This window comes from Pleurodeles waltl, chromosome 9 (genome assembly GCF_031143425.1).
Source record: "Pleurodeles waltl isolate 20211129_DDA chromosome 9, aPleWal1.hap1.20221129, whole genome shotgun sequence".
NCBI lineage: Eukaryota > Metazoa > Chordata > Amphibia > Caudata > Salamandridae > Pleurodeles > Pleurodeles waltl.
Window position 1 is genome coordinate 30426479 of NC_090448.1, and position 17989 is coordinate 30444467.

Genomic DNA, 17989 nt, shown 5'->3' on the forward strand with positions numbered 1-17989 from the left:
CTGTGGGTTCTCGTGTCCCCAAGTGCTGGCATTCGTGTGTGGGGGCTTTGGTGAGGGTGGCTTGTGGGGGGGATGTGTATATGCATTGGGCATGCTTTGGTGATGGGTGTCCATGCTTAGTGGACGCATGCAGGCCTAGGTTTTGGGATGTGTGGGTTGTGATGGTGAGACATTGGCGGGGAATAGGTGTGCTGGGGGTGGGGGTGAGGATGGTGGTGGGGGTGAGGATGGTGGTGGGGGTGAGGGTGGGGGTGAGGATGGGGGTGGGGGTGAGGGTGGGGTTCGAGGATGGGGGTGAGGGTTGGGGTCTGATTTGGCATGCAGGTGGGGGGGAAGCAGTATTGAAGCTTCAACTTACCAGTATCCATTCCTCCGCCGACTCCTGCGAGGCCGTCAGGATGCAGGATGTTCAAGACTTCCTCCTCCCATGATGTGAATTGTGGGGGTTGAGGTGGGGGTCCTCCGCCAGTCTTCTGCACGGCGATGTTGTGCCTGGATACCATGGAACGCACCTTCCCCCGTAGGTCGTTCCATCGCTTCCTGATGTCTTCCCGATTTCTGGGGTGCTGTCCCACTGCGTTCACCCTGTCGACAATCCTCTGCCATAGCTCCGTCCTCCGGGCAATGCTGGTGTATTGTATCTGTGTGCCGAACAGCTGGGGCTCTACCCGAACGATTTCCTCCACCATGACCCTGAGTTCTTCGTCTGTGAAGCGGGGTTGTCTTTGGGGTGCCATGGGGTGGTGTGTATGATGTGTGGGGTGGAGTATGTGTATTTAAGTGAGTTGAGTGTGGTGGTGTGTGTTGTTTTGTGTGTGGATAGTGTGTGGGTGATGGTGTTGAGTGGCTGTGGCTGTTATTTTTTGGATGCTGGTGTCTCGCTCTTGCCTTCTTTACGAATTTTTTAGCGTAGGGGTTTGTGGGTGATGTGGGTGGGTGTTTTATATTGTATTGTGTGTGTGGGAGTGGTGTGTGTATGTGTATCAGGTGTGTGGGATTCAAATCGTCCAATGTGGCTGAGTTTTGTTCGTTTGTGTGTATTCTGACCGCGGCGGTGTGTCCCGCCAATGGAATACCGCGTTTGAATGACCGCCGCGTGGATTCGTGGGTCGTAATGGCATGGGCGTATTTCTGTTGGCGTGACGGTGGAGGTTTTGTCACCTCCACCTTTCCGCCGACCTCTGGTCTGGCGGTCTGTTGTGGCGGTCGGATTTTCGGAGGTTTGCCTTCTGCGGGTCAGAATGACCGTGGCGGGTTTCCGCGACCGCGGCGGGATTATGGAGGATTTCTGACCGGCGGTAGGCGCCTTTTACCGCCGAGGTCAGAATGACCACCATAGTCCCATATAGACCTCCTTTTCATGCCCGCCCCGGACTGTTGTGAAATTACCTCTGTAGAGATCCTGCTAAGGAGCATTTTCGATCATGCTCCCTTGGTTCTTCGTATTGGCCCCGCCAAATGAGCATGCGACCCAAAGTGCAACTAAATGTGTGGTATTTACAGGACAGGGCCTGCATCCATTTTCTGCAGGAGAAGAAATAGCATTAGCGATCTCCACCATGGCTGCCGGGAAGACACCTGGCTCGGATGGCTTTTCAACTGAATATTACATGGCACTTTGGGAGAATTTGCTCACTCATCTCCTGGCCCTCTATGGAGAGGTTGGCCACTTGGGCACCATGGATATGGCCACCATGGTGGTTATCCCCAAACCTTACCCTCCCTCTGGGTCAAGCTCTGACTACCGTCCAATCTCCCTCATAAATGGAGACATGAAGATCTATACAGCGATCTTGGTGGCCTGGCTCAAAAGAGTGCTTCATACCTTAATTCACCCCGACCAGTGTGGATTCATGCTCAATCGTGGAACAAGATACTGTATTTGTTGCCTCTATGAGGCCCTAGTCCACCACCACTGCTTGCCTTCTGATCTAGCACTGCTGCTTATTGATTTTGAGAAGGCGTTTGATACAGTGGACTGGGGATATCTGCTGTTGGAGTTACAAGTGGTATGGGGCCGCCCTTCTGCAGACTGGTTCAGGCTTTGTACAATAATCCTACAGCCTGTGTCCAGATCATTGGCATTCTCTCACACTCATTCCCCAGATCAATGGTATTCTCTCACACTCATTCCCCAGATCAATAGCACTCTCTCACACTCATTCCCCTTCCGTCAGGGCATCCAACAGGGCTATCCCCTGTCTTCCTCCTTTTCACTCTGGCAATTGGGCCGCTGGCACAGGTGATTAGAGTGGACCCTCTCTGATGTGGATGGAGATGGGCCTGAGGATATGAAGCTTGCATAGCCCTCTAGGGGGAAGTCACCCTCCTGTACCTGACAAATCCGTCTATCAGTGGGCCCAGATGTCTTCATCTCCTCTGTTTTGAGGTTGCTTCTGGCCTCCGTATGAACCCAACTAATTCTAGTGCGCTTAGCCCCATCCCGAGACTGCTTTGATTGGCAAGAAGAAGTACCAATTAGTCGTCTAAGCTTTAAATATTTGGGCATCTCGGTGTCCCTTCTCTCCGGCCTCACCTGATGTTTGAACCTCAGGCCTCTGACGCAGAAAGCGAACATGGATTTAGCGCGGTGGTAGACCCACCCCCTCAATGTCTTGGGTCATATATTTTTATATAAAATGATGGTTCTGCCAGGATTATTATATGTCTTTCAGAACATCCCAATCCCTCTGCCACATATCTAGTTCTTGGCCCTGGACAGATCAGCTTCATCTTTTCTTTGGCGCGTGGCCCGGCACCGAAAAGGACTCCACTATTGTCAGTGAGGCCCTTATGACTGGGGGCTTTGCATGTCCAACCTCTATCTTTACTACCTGGCCTTCCAACTTCTTGTCATACATGACTGGTTTAACGGTGGCGGTCCGATCCGACCTACTGGCTCAAACTCACCCAACTATCATTTCCCCGCATTCTAGACCTACTCTACTGATGCCTGCTTGTAGTAACATGGTTTTGGTAACCAGGATGGTCTTCCTGGCCCGGAGGGCAGCCTTAAGGCACACACACTGGGCTCACACTCTTACACAACTTATGCCCCTCTAGCATGGTACATGATTGCATGAAGCGGCTTCACTGCAGGAGTTTGATAGATGGGATCTGGTGGGTATATCACATTTTGGAGATGTGTGGGTTGGATCGCACATGTGGTCCTTTCAGGATCTCTACACAGACTACCAACTCACACACACCCAGTTCTATAAACATCTGCAACTCCATCATGCCCCCCACACACACATTACACACATAGACGCGCTGCTGGAATATGGTCTGATTGAAGTCAAACTTCTTATGGGAGCACTGGGGAAAGGTGGGGTATCCCTAATATACAGAACACTGATAATGAACACCCCAGGGGATCTGACCCCTATTAGAGGTCGAATGGAACAATGGCTAGGCCCCATTGGGGATGCTGATTGGTGTGATGCCTTGATGGCACCCAGGACTATCACTATTTCGTCCCGCTTGCGATTGATACAAACATACTTCCTATATGTAGCACATCTCTCACCCGCTAGGTTGCATTGTGCAGGGCACCTACCAAACCTGGCATGTCCTAGAGGTGCAGAAACTCCCGCTGACTTCTATCACATGACCTGGGCATGCCCCCGGAATCAGAGGTACTGGTCGGTGATAACGAATGAGATCAATCAGATGCTAGGGAGGGAGGTCCCGTTGTCCCCTTTGGTGATTCTTTTGGGTGTGAGGGATGGGGCTGGATACACCAAGCTGATGGCACCTTCCTGGGTGGCAAAAAGAGACACTGCGACCGGCTGGAGATTGCCTGCACCCCCACCCTCTCAAAATGGCACCAAGGAGTGGACTGGAGTGCCAGACAAGAACAGCAGGGTTATGAGGTCCAGGGTGACCCCCGTAAGCACAGGCAGGTGTGGGGGAAATGGTTGGGTCAGATTCCTTGAATACCACTGGGCCCTGAGTCTAGTGAAAGGTATAGCTTGGTGTTGTTTGCTTGATCTTTACTGGGGGAGTGGGTAGAGCTTAACTGTACTGTTGTATTGTTCCTTGAGGCTGTCTGTGACCCTGAGGTTTCTCCTCAATAAAAACTTGTTTATAAAAAAATAAAAATAATGCAGAACAAAAAACTAAAAACAAATTTCTTCCATGACCACTAAAGACAGGACAATGTCATTCCTGCCAGCTAATTGACCCCAATAGATAACCCATCCCAGGTGGGTGAGTGACCACCCAGTGTCCTTCTGGCAGCGTACTGGCACCAACCTTTCCCTGAATGATGAATGAGGGACACAACCTGCTGGTGTGGAAACGGCCTCAGATTATTAAACGTCATAACATAACATCATCATGAACAAGCTCTAGTCCCGAGATCCCCTGCCATACTGGAAGTTCTTTAGATCCTAGCCCTGACAGGACTTCCAGCACAGCCCTGCTTGGAGGACCCTTCTAGGTGACGAGCGTTGCGGATTCCAGGCTTCCCTTGCTACTGAGGTTCTGCGTAGGCGTCCCTGAGGCCTTGCCTGGGCTACAAGTGCTGTGTCCACCTGGGGCTGGTTCTTCGCAGCCCCCTCACTGGTCCGGCTTTGCCTCCCTGTCCTGCGACTCTTCCTGAGTCCTACTCAATACCAATCCAAGGGTTCTAAATCCATATATTCTACGAACTGGGCTAACTTGTCTTTCTTAACTAGCGATCAGCTTCTTACAGCTCATTTCAGCCTAGACAACATGAACCAGCAAGTCCTTAGATACCCTAGCATTTGGCTGGAAGATGGGAGTATGTGGGACAGTGTTTCACTTGGTCTCTCCTGTGTTCGCTCACAGGCACCATAGAGGACTACTGGGTGGAACCCCTATCCATAGGGCAGACAACATGTTTCCCCCATGCAATGCCAGAACAATCTGCCCACCCGTCATCGATGTCAGAAGAGGCAACAGAGACATGTTCAGCCATGGAAGATGCCAACTTTGTTTGGAGAATGCCTGGGAAGACTAGACTGTGTTCACCCTTTTCTGCCATCTTCTTTATAATGTTGTCTAAACAAATGATAGACTCATATCAGGTGTCTAGTGCTTAATTTGTAAAATGATAAGTGATGGTGCTCAAAGTTTTTCTCAGACGTTGACTGATGGTGCTGACGAATGTTGGTAATGCTGAATACCAAAGTGTCATTGCCTTGCTTCTGCCTTATGTCGTTTTAATCCACCACCAGACACTTCCGGACCCTTTAACTCACTCTTTCAGGGTCCTACCTTCTCCTTTTGTCACTGTTTTTCCACCTTTCCCTTTCCCCGCTACTTTCCACCTTTTCTGTTTTTCTTGCTCTAAGTTAAAGTCTGATGAGGAAAAGTAAGTGCCGGTCCCCAGGAATGAGAGCTGATGGACTCGACCTGCAACCACCGACAACATTTTGCACTGGGCATAGGCCCAACTCCCTCTTTTACACCAGGAAGTTGAGAATAAGGACTGTGGGCAGAAATGAACTTGTATGATTGAACCTTCCCTTCTCTATGATCACTAAACGTCAATCTTCAACTCACCACAAAACCTCTAGGAGGATCACACATGCAATGAGATCCGGTGTGTAACCTTTGAAACTGCCCTTAGGTAGACATCTTGCATGCAGTGCAAGCTGTTCTTTTGGAAAGTGCTCTGTTCCTATAAAAGTAAATGGATAAACTTCTACACATAGTTACAGTTGTGGCTCGCGGGAGGGAAAAGGGGTGGACGGTGCTGCGTGTGGGACAAAAAAATAATGATAACATTTTAAAAACATAATTTTTTTCCGCACTGTGCCACTCCGCTCTGCTCCGGTTCTGCAGGCACAGGCTGAGGCTCCAAGCCTGCCCTGCGTCCAATCCTACCGCTGCTTTCATGCTGCCAGCAGCATGACAGCAGCGGTAGGATTGGACAGAGCTCCCAGCCAGGGCGCTCCGAGGCAGAGTGGGAGCCTTTGCCTGCTCTCTCCAACCCGGTACTGGGTTGCCGGGTTGGAGCGAGCCTACTGCGCATGTATGTTTAGCCAGCCTGAGTGGGCTGGCCAAACATACATGCGTACTGCCCCGCCCCCTTTACAGCTAAAACATAATAAACATTATGTTTTTACTTTAAAAGTTTTGTAGCTGCTGCTGCTGGCAGGGGGTGGAGGGGGCAACACTCCTCCACCATAGCGGAGGAGCCACCCCTGCATAGTTACATTCTTACATTTACATGATTAGTTTCGCATAAATTACGTCAACCTACAAAACAAAGGTTTGAATATGCTTTCAGAAACCAGATTTAGGACATAGATCCTAGAGATCTGTCATAAAGCCAGAAAGAGGGCGGAACAAAAGAGAATAAAATGATGAGGACGTCAGTGGGTGGAGGCAGATAGACAGTTCCAAAAGTCTTTAATTTCCATTTTCCTTGTGGAGTGGGAGGCCACTTGCCTATCTGAAAGGGGTCTCCAAGCAACCACGATCAGGCAGTATTCTATGTTAAAACACTCAGAATTAGGTGACGGGCACCTAGTTGTAGCACCGTTTGTTGGCGCTCATGTTTCCATGTACATTGACAGTCCCCATGAGGTCATCCCGTGTCCCTGCGTGCCTCACCCACGCCCACTGTGCGGGTGCCATTGTTAACAAGTAAATGAGAGTTTGTCTTTGGTTATCTTTAGTGATGGTCTGCCCCTAGGCATGACTAATGGGGTTCTATTTTTATCCTAATGTTGAAATTCTGGTTTAACTCATGATTAACAGCCAAGAATGGACATTCAAACATCATGGCGGTCATTCTGACCTTGGCGGACGGCGGAGGCCGTCCGCCAAGGTACCGCCGTCAGAACACCGCACCGCGGTCGAAAGACCGCAGCGGTGATTCTGACATTTGCCCTGGGCTGGCGGGCGGCCGCCAAAAGGCCGCCCGCCAGCCCAGGGCAAATCAACCTTCCCACTAGGATGCCGGCTCAGAATTGAGCCGGCGGAGTGGGAAGGTGCGACGGGTGCAGTTGCACCCGTCGCGTATTTCAGTGTCTGCTGGGCAGACACTGAAATACTTTTTGGGGCCCTCTTACGGGGGCCCCGCGGCACCCCCTACCGCCATCCTGTTCATGGCGGGAGAGCCGCCATGAACAGGATGGCGGTAGGGGGTGTCTGAATCCCCATGGCGGCGGAGCGTGCTCCGCCGCCATGGAGGATTCAGACGGGCAGCGGAAAGTCGGCGGTAGCCCGCCGGCTTTCCGCTTCTGGCCGCGTCTGTACCGCCGCGGTCAGAATGCCCGGCGGAGCACCGCCAGCCTGTTGGCGGTGCTACCGCCGACCTCCGCCCTGGCGGTAATTACCGCCAGGGTCAGAATGACCCCCCATGTGTCCTAAAGGACCCTCATTCCACCCACAATGCCCGCTCTGTTCTATACCCTATAAGCCCAGCATAAAAAGTTTGTGTCCTTGCTGTGCCAAACTTTAGTTGGTGTAGTAGACATATTGGCCCTCATTTCAACCTTGGCGGTCTCCTCCAGAGACCGCCGAGGTTCCGCCGGGCTGAAGACTGCCAGTGTTGGCAGTCTTCCGCCAACCATATTATGACTGCTGGCAACCCTCGCCCTTTTTTGGACGGAGAGCCGCCAGCAGCCATACTGGCGGTCGGCGGTGTGGTGGAGGCTGCTCCACCGTCACTGCCACGTCATCAGAACACCGCCCACCGTAATACGACTCAGTATTCGGCGTGGCAGTGTTCTGGTGACGGGGTGCTAGTGGCAGAGCAGCCCCCATGGATCCCGTTCCCTCCCGGAGGATCACCGGAACAGGTAAGGTGATCGTCCGTTAGTGGAGGGGGTGGGGGGGCGTTGTGTGGTGTGTGCGTGTGAGTGTGTAGAGGGGGTGTGTGAGTGCGTGTATGCATGCGGGGGTGTAAAGTGTGTAAGGGAAATGTAACGTGTATGTATGTGCATGTATGTGCGCGTGTATGTGTGTGAGTAGTGTGAGCGTGGGTGTAGGGCGGTGTAGGGGGTATGTGTAGTGGTTCCTACTACATTTGGGGTGTGGTAGGGGGGTCGTGGTTGTTTGGGGGAGGACTCAGGGGAAGGGGGAGGGGCAGACCCCAATAAGTGCCAGGGAACGAATTCCCTGGCGCTGATGGTGCATACCGCCATGGATTTCGTGGTGGTAGAAAACCCCACGAAGTCCATGGCGGTATGCAGGGTCCTGATACCGCCGGCGGTCTAGTGACGGCCGCCGGGCTGGAGACTGTTGTCTTCAGCCTGGCGGTCGTTACCGCTGCGGCAAACGGTGAGGGACATTGGCGGTTTGGCATATGCCAAACCACCAATGTCATAATGGGGCGGTAATGACCGCCGGCCTGTTTGCGGTCTTACCGCCCCTTTTGCACCATCTGCCACGGTTGTAATGAGGGCCTTTATGTTGATGTCTGATTTAATCATATCAACACATTCAGTCTCAGAGTGACTCTTGTCTGTTTCTTCTCAGTTGATTTACAGCCCTCTTTAAGTTTTTCATTTTTTGTTAAATAAGGATTCTTTGCTTTTCTGTTGATGCCTGACAGTCTTTTTCGATATACACTTGAGCGAATATACTGCCTCGTGTTTCACAGCAGTTTTAATTTTTAGATGGAAGATAAAATTTGACCAAATCATCAAAATCCATATTAGGTAAACCAAATTTAGATGGAACTTGGAGGCTTGTGAAGGCAAAGTCACCGGTCCTACCCCCTAGCATGAGTGACAGCTTCCTCATTTCAGTTCTTCCACTGCACCTCTTGTTCATCAGTTTTCATTGACTGATTATTCCATAGTGGTGAGTGTTTTAGGACTCGTGTAATGTGATTCTTCATGCGTACTCCCATAAACTTTGTGCAATGGATATTTTTTAAATAGTGTTTTTAAATGTGGTACCTGGATTCACTAGAGATATCAGAGACCTCTAGTTCCTTCTGTATTGAAAGCCACGTTGATCTCTCTTTGTCTTTGCTTCCAATTATAATAATAAACAAGCATTTGCAATGCAATGGGTCTCGCGTTTGCTCGAGTTAGAGCTGTTAACGTTGTAAATTCCTATCTGGACTTTTCTTGCCACATAAATTGAAAATGAAAAGTAAAACAGTTGATATAAGCGAGCCGATTCAAAGCGCCACAGCAGCCATGAGCGCAAATGAGACACACAAAAGGAAAAAGAAGTTTGCTCGCAGTCAAACGTATCTGCAAACGTGCAATTATCCATGTGTCAGGGTCTATGGCCAAGGCGGTAACAAAGCAGCCTAAGGCGGGACGAAAGTAAAGCATTTACCAATGACATCAAGTGATTTTTTAAAGGCAAGCCCATGAACGAATGATAGTGATGGGTGTGCGTTTAGCGTGGTTAAAAGTCCACAAGTGCTACAACAGGTCAAATTGTTTGCGCACTCAATGTAAAAAGGCTCTGGCAAAGTTTAAATTACAATGGCGTAATCTGCTCAATTTGGTTGATGTTGTGTTAGAAATGGGGTCTTTGGTTGACAGTCAGGTTACCCCCTGTTCAAGCAAGGACCCTCACTCTAGTTAGGATAAAAGAGAATCACCCTCAGCTAACCCCTGCTTACCCCCTTGGTAGCTTGGCAGAGCAGTAGGCTTAACCTCAGAGTGCTGGGCGTAAAGTATTTGTACCAACACACACAGTAACTTAATGAAAACACTACAAAATGACACAACACCAGTTTAGAAAAATAGGAAATATTTATCTAGACAAAACAAGACCAAAACGACAAAAATCCAACATACACAAGTCAAGTTATGATTTTTTAAAGGTTTAAAATAAAAAGAGTCTTTAGGTAGTTGTAACAACACACTAGCGCTGCTAGCGTGTAAATGTACCTGGTTTGCGTCAAAAATAACCCCGCACGGGCTGTGCGCGTCGAAAATAACCCTGCACGGTTATATGCGTCGAAAACAACTCGGCACGGCGATGCGCGTCGAAACAGCCAGCCACGCGACGGTCCGAAAGTCCCGCGGCGCAGGTTGCGATCTCTCAGCCTTCGTCAGCGATGCTGCGCGTCGTTTCTCCTGCTCCGGGCGTCGATTCTCCGGTCGCGTTTCCTGCGGCGTCGTTTCTCAGCTGCGGAGCCGGCGTCGCGTCGTTTTCTCAGCCGCGATCGGATTCGCGTCGATCTTTTCTCCGCACGGCGCTCGGTGCGTGTATTTTTGTCCTTGGGCTGCCAGCCTCTCCTTTCAGGGTCCCAGGAACTGGAAGGGCACCACAGAGCAGAGTAGGGGTCTCTCCAGAGACTCCAGGTGCTGGCAGGAAGAAGTCTTTGCTATCCCTGAGACTTCAACAACAGGAGGCAAGCTCTACATCAAGCCCTTGGAGATTTCTTCTTCAAGATGGAAGGCACACAAAGTCCAGTCTTTGCCCTCTTACTCTGGCAGAAGCAGCACTGCAGGAAAGCTCCACAAAGCACAGTCACAGGCAGGGCAGCACTTGTTCCTCAGCGATCAGCTCTTCTCCAGGCAGAGGTTCCCCTTGATTCCAGAAGTGTTTCTAAAGTTTGTAAGTTTGGGTGCCCTTCTTATACCCATTTTAGTCTTTGAAGTCACCTTCCTTCAAAGGGGACTCACACCTTCTTGTGAAATCCTGCCTTGCCCAGGCAAGGCCTCAGACACACACCAGGGGACTGGAGACAGCATTGTCAGAGGCAGGCACAGTCCTTTCAGATGAGAGTGACCACTCCACCCCTCCCTCCTAGCAGAGATGGCTAATCAGGAAATGCAGATCACACCCCAGCTCCCTTTGTGTCACTGTCTGGTGTGAGGTGAAAAACAACCCAACTGTCAAACTGACCCAGACAGGGAATCCACAACCCAGGCAGAGTCACAGAATGGTTTAAGCAAGAAAATGCTCACTTTCTAAAAGTGGCATTTCCAAACGCACAATCTTAAAATCAACTTTACTAAAAGATGTATTTTTAAATTGTGAGTTCAGGGATCCCAAACTCCACATGTCCATCTACTCTCTAGGGGAATCTACACTTTAATCATATTTAAAGGTAGCCCCCATATTATCCTATGAGAGAGAGACAGACCTTGCAACAGTGAAAACGAAATTGGCAGTATTTCACTGTCAGGACATATAAACCACATTACTATATGTCCTACCTTATCCATACACTGCACCCTGCCCTTGGGGCTACCTAGGGCCTACCTTAGGGGTGCCTTACATGTAAGGAAAGGGAAGGTTTTAGGCCTGGCAAGTGGGTACACTTGCCAAGTCGAATTTACAGTGTAAAAATACACATACAGACACTGCAGGGGCAGGTCTGAGACATGATTACAGAGCTACTTATGTGGGTGGCACAACCAGTGCTGCAGGCCCACTAGTAGCATTTGATTTACAGGCCCTGGCACCTCTAGTGCACATTACTAGGGACTTACTAGTAATTCAAATATGCCAATCATGGATGAACCACTTACATACAATTTAAACAGGAGAGCATATGCACTTTAGCACTGGTTAGCAGTGGTAAAGTGCTCAGAGTTGAAAAGCCAACAGCAACATGTCAGAAAAAAATAGGAGGCAGGAGGCAAAAAAGTCTGGGGATGACCCTGCATAAGCAAAAGTCCAACACGACCCCCTACCAGCCTAAAGCCAGGGGAGAACAATCAATACCTTGATGTACTTCCCTGATTGGGGCGATAGAACAGGGACCCAGGCCCACAACAGCAGGGGCATGTTCCAGTTCTACGCCTTCCTGACTCCAGTTGGATCCCTCTGTCCATACTCTCAGGGCCCACTAAGCTAACCCATGGGGAACCCTTCTCCACATCTACAGACACCATCTGTGCAACACCTAACTTTACTTGGCTCACAGATGTATTGCAATGGGCAGATAGTACCACCAGGGCCAACACAGTGGTGTTGCCCACTCCACCCCCGGGGTGTGACTCTCGTCCTCCCCCCCCCAGGGGCAACTCTGTCCACCAGGACAGCAAGCCACAGTGGCCCCAGACAACTGTCAGGGATGAGAGCCCGACCTCAGGCCTCTCTAACCACTGTGACTGTGGAGAGTGGGGGGTGGTAGCCCCAGGTGCCTGGCACCCTTTGACCACTCTCTCTTCCACCAGGTCAGGGATGTTAACCTGACCCTGGTCCTCCCCTCTGGGGCTCTGTACCCTCCCTGCAGAAGCGGCACCCCCAGAGTCCAAAACTGTCAGGGTGCTTGTAGAAGCAGTCCTGCACAATTCTTCCATCAGTGCAGGGATGTTAACCTGCAACTTATCCTCCAACCTGGGGTCTGTACCTTCAGGTTGGACCAGGGCCAGGGGTGAGGCTTCCCTCCCCCTGCCCTCTCTTCTGGGGTCCTGAACCACCCAACTAGGAGCGGCCCCCCCAGAAGACAACATGGTAGGGGCACTGTTAGCAGTAGCCCCTTCCTCCAGGTCAGGGGGGACACCCTTAACCTGGCCTCCCAATCCAGGGTCTGTACCCACAGACTGGATCACTGCCTGGCAACCCAGGACTTCCTGGGGGGCATACCTACCCCCTACCAGGTCAGAGTTTACCCTCTGAACCTGGTCATCCAACCCAGGGTCACCACCCTGCGGTTGAACCACTGCCTGGCACACCAGGACTTCCTGGGGAGCACATTTACCCCCCATCAGGTCAGAGTTTACCCCCTGAACCTGATCATTCAACCCAGAGTCACCACCCTGCGGTTGAACCATTGCCTGGCGCACCAGGACTTCCTTGGGAGCACACGTACTCCCCATCAGGTCAGAGTTTACCCCCTGAACCTGATCATCCAACCCAGAGTCACCATCCTGCGGTTGAATCATTGCCTGGCGCACCAGGACTTCCTGGGGGGCACACCTACCCCCCACAAGGGAAACACTTTCCCCAAGGGCCATACAAGAGTCTGGCTGGCGCAGGTCTCCTGACCTCTGCCCATCTGACAGAGTCTGGATTCCCCCCAGCCCAGAAATGGTCTCACCAAGGTCATTCCTGGGGGGCTCTGCACTCAGAGCTGACCCCTGACCCTCCAGGTTCTCCACTGGGGTCCGCAACCCCCTCTCAGCCCTCTGTCTGGACTTCTGCAACCCCTCACTAGGAGTGGTACTGCCAGACACCAGAACTGGTGGGACGCTGGCTACAGCCGCCCCCCCAAGTTCTCCTGACACTGTGGGGTCTCCCTCAACAGATGGCCCTATGGTACAGGCTAGGCTCCCCTCCTGGGGTTCCCGCAGGGAACCCTCCAGGACCTGGGACCGGATCTCGGGCACCTTGGGCCTCAACCCATCCCCATTCCCTCTCCTCTGAGACTGGACATGGGGTCCCTCACCCATCCCACTACACTGGGACCTACCTGGGACACTACAATCCTTCCCTACCTCACCTGGTTGGGAACTACCTAGACCACTCCTCTCAGGAGCACCCCCAAATGCCTCTTCAGACTCTCTGGTACTCACCCAGAAGTCTGCCTCCATTGTAAGCTCCCTGGGGTCAGAGAACTCACACTCCACCTGGTGTTGGCATAGCTCTGGAAAATAAGGACTAGACATATGCTCTCCAGCAATTACATCACTCAGCCCCTCACATGAATTAACCAAAGTACCCTTCACCCAACCATCCAGTGACTCTGCTTTGACAAAGCACCCCACATCACCCTCCTGAGACTGGTGAGACAGTACCTGACTGTCCCTGACACTCAACCCACACTCTTCTGGGATGTTTTCACACTCCATAACCAGGACTTCTACTTGGGGGGAACCCCTCTCCCTGTCACTCTCACCTAGAGTCAGTAGAGTGTCCCTCCCACCAGTAGGAATATGACTCCCCATGCCAGTTCCCCAATCCACCTCAGGGACCCTGTGCATCACTGGAGCTACCTCATACCCCTGAACCTCCTGGCGTGTGTTAACTCCCTCCTTCAAGTAGGGCACCACATCTCTGGGCATGTGCACTTCTTCAGCAGTACTGGATACAAGATTTTTGCTGCCACCATCTGAACTGGACTCAGCCCTCATGGCCTCCAGCTTCAGCTCTTCACAGCTCAGCTCTTGAGCTGCAATCCTTTCTTTTTCCAGGACTAAGGCTCTCTCCTCCTCAGCCCTCTCAAGCTCTGCATCTAGCTCTTCCAGACTCCGGATTCGAGCTAGGAGCCACTCATCTCTTTCTGTTTCCTCCTCTTCGGAGTAGTCATCCTCCTCAGACTCATTTGGTGGTGTTGCCTGACAACGTTTCAATTCATACTGAAACAGGGCTGACTCAAGATCCTCCCTTCTGGATTTCCTGTTCACAGCCAGTCCCCTTTCCATGCAAAATGCTTTAAGCTGCCACTTTTTATACATAAATAGGTGCCAGAAATTGACTTCCATTCTGCAAAGGCTTCACAACCAAAAACCAAAGTCCAAAAATATTATCAATACTTCCAGGAGGACATCAGAGAACAAAAAGCAGAATCACAAGACAAGTAGTATGTGGTCACGTAGTGGTCTGAGATCAAAACAGTAGTGTACACTTAATTACTGTATGTCAAGTACAAATACAAGTCCAAATCCCGACCGCTGGTCACCAATGTTAGAAATGGGGTCTTTGGTTGACAGTCAGGTTACCCCCTGTTCAAGCAAGGACCCTCACTCTAGTTAGGATAAAAGAGAATCACCCTCAGCTAACCCCTGCTTACCCCCTTGGTAGCTTGGCAGAGCAGTAGGCTTAACCTCAGAGTGCTGGGCGTAAAGTATTTGTACCAACACACACAGTAACTTAATGAAAACACTACAAAATGACACAACACCAGTTTAGAAAAATAGGAAATATTTATCTAGACAAAACAAGACCAAAACGACAAAAATCCAACATACACAAGTCAAGTTATGATTTTTTAAAGGTTTAAAATAAAAAGAGTCTTTAGGTAGTTGTAACAACACACTAGCGCTGCTAGCGTGTAAATGTACCTGGTTTGCGTCAAAAATAACCCCGCACGGGCTGTGCGCGTCGAAAATAACCCTGCACGGTTATATGCGTCGAAAACAACTCGGCACGGCGATGCGCGTCGAAACAGCCAGCCACGCGACGGTCCGAAAGTCCCGCGGCGCAGGTTGCGATCTCTCAGCCTTCGTCAGCGATGCTGCGCGTCGTTTCTCCTGCTCCGGGCGTCGATTCTCCGGTCGCGTTTCCTGCGGCGTCGTTTCTCAGCTGCGGAGCCGGCGTCGCGTCGTTTTCTCAGCCGCGATCGGATTCGCGTCGATCTTTTCTCCGCACGGCGCTCGGTGCGTGTATTTTTGTCCTTGGGCTGCCAGCCTCTCCTTTCAGGGTCCCAGGAACTGGAAGGGCACCACAGAGCAGAGTAGGGGTCTCTCCAGAGACTCCAGGTGCTGGCAGGAAGAAGTCTTTGCTATCCCTGAGACTTCAACAACAGGAGGCAAGCTCTACATCAAGCCCTTGGAGATTTCTTCTTCAAGATGGAAGGCACACAAAGTCCAGTCTTTGCCCTCTTACTCTGGCAGAAGCAGCACTGCAGGAAAGCTCTACAAAGCACAGTCACAGGCAGGGCAGCACTTGTTCCTCAGCGATCAGCTCTTCTCCAGGCAGAGGTTCCCCTTGATTCCAGAAGTGTTTCTAAAGTTTGTAAGTTTGGGTGCCCTTCTTATACCCATTTTAGTCTTTGAAGTCACCTTCCTTCAAAGGGGACTCACACCTTCTTGTGAAATCCTGCCTTGCCCAGGCAAGGCCTCAGACACACACCAGGGGGCTGGAGACAGCATTGTCAGAGGCAGGCACAGTCCTTTCAGATGAGAGTGACCACTCCACCCCTCCCTCCTAGCAGAGATGGCTAATCAGGAAATGCAGATCACACCCCAGCTCCCTTTGTGTCACTGTCTGGTGTGAGGTGAAAAACAACCCAACTGTCAAACTGACCCAGACAGGGAATCCACAACCCAGGCAGAGTCACAGAATGGTTTAAGCAAGAAAATGCTCACTTTCTAAAAGTGGCATTTCCAAACGCACAATCTTAAAATCAACTTTACTAAAAGATGTATTTTTAAATTGTGAGTTCAGGGATCCCAAACTCCACATGTCCATCTACTCTCTAGGGGAATCTACACTTTAATCATATTTAAAGGTAGCCCCCATATTATCCTATGAGAGAGAGACAGACCTTGCAACAGTGAAAACGAAATTGGCAGTATTTCACTGTCAGGACATATAAACCACATTACTATATGTCCTACCTTATCCATACACTGCACCCTGCCCTTGGGGCTACCTAGGGCCTACCTTAGGGGTGCCTTACATGTAAGGAAAGGGAAGGTTTTAGGCCTGGCAAGTGGGTACACTTGCCAAGTCGAATTTACAGTGTAAAAATACACATACAGACACTGCAGGGGCAGGTCTGAGACATGATTACAGAGCTACTTATGTGGGTGGCACAACCAGTGCTGCAGGCCCACTAGTAGCATTTGATTTACAGGCCCTGGCACCTCTAGTGCACATTACTAGGGACTTACTAGTAATTCAAATATGCCAATCATGGATGAACCACTTACATACAATTTAAACAGGAGAGCATATGCACTTTAGCACTGGTTAGCAGTGGTAAAGTGCTCAGAGTTGAAAAGCCAACAGCAACATGTCAGAAAAAAATAGGAGGCAGGAGGCAAAAAAGTCTGGGGATGACCCTGCATAAGCAAAAGTCCAACATGTTGCATTATGCTTTTCACATGAAATTCCCAATATTATCCCAATTGCACAATTACGTCACCTTCACAGTAAAAATATATTGTGGAAAAAAAACAGAACAGGCAGGATACTAGCAGTGTTGCAGAAATTGTGTTATTGCACCAATAGTTTAATGCAAAATGAGTCTGTGTCAAACATTGAGGTGGGAACATGTCTTACACCAAAATATAGTGCTAAATGATAGATTTGCATTTAATAAAAGCACATATAATTTCATGCAATTTTCCCAAAATTTTGCTTATTTACCCAAAAGCAAATTACTCAAATGTTGCACCCCCCTATTATTATTGTGGTTTGGTAAGCATCAAAATCAGCTAATCTCATTCTTCCCCGGTCTCTGTTTATTTGTAGGTCAGCCATTGTTAACTAATATTTTTTTATTATGCTGCATAACTCTGGAAGTATCTATGGGTTTGAAGAAGCAGTTTTTTTCGAAGAAGAAACCTCAACAATGCCTCAACAAAAGGGCTTCATTCCCTTCAAGTGGTCATGTGTGTCCTGTCATTCAACATCTCTGGGGGTCATGACCTTGAAGCCTCTTTTGAGACTCATGTTATTGTGCACGACTGTGGGTCCCAGATGCTTGCCCCACATGAGCCCACCGCAGGAGTGGCCATGAAACCCAAGTGAATATCCCAGAGTGGACAGCACCTCCATTTGGCATCAGCCCTGCTCCTACCTGAGGGGGCGGTTCGGAGATACTTCTTCCATTTCCATCAGAAAGCGGGTCCTGGAAGGGTTTGTGGTCTAAGATGCCTCTTTTAGGCATGATGGGCTCTAGCAGGGTACCTGTTGACTCAAGGATGGTAGTGGACAGCCAATCCTTCATATCAGCCAATTAGGAATCACTGCCGATGGACCGGTCATGAAGCCTTCCCAGGGACTCAGACTCAGTTTAAGAAGGATGCTCACCAGGGCCACCACCACGATGGAGTTTTAAATTAAGGTGAAAGATAAAGGCGATCGTGAAGTCTGTACTGTTACAACAGTGTGAAAAACCTGGAGGAGAAGCTTTAAGGAACGACAAATATTGAATGTGTAGGTGATTTAATCAGACACCTTGAAGGCCACAAGATCTGGGGGGTGATTAGGAGAGAACTGCACATTATCTCCAGAGAATGGGAACTCGCCAGGTTAGAATTTTACACAAGAAGAAATGCAAAATGCCAAGAGTCAACCCCAGTTTCACTGATTAGGAGGCTCTTATGAGCATTCCTTCGATTATCTGGATCAAGCCTGCCTTTTTTCCCTCTCCCTAAAGTGTTCCAGAAACCTAAGGCATCCAAAGCGG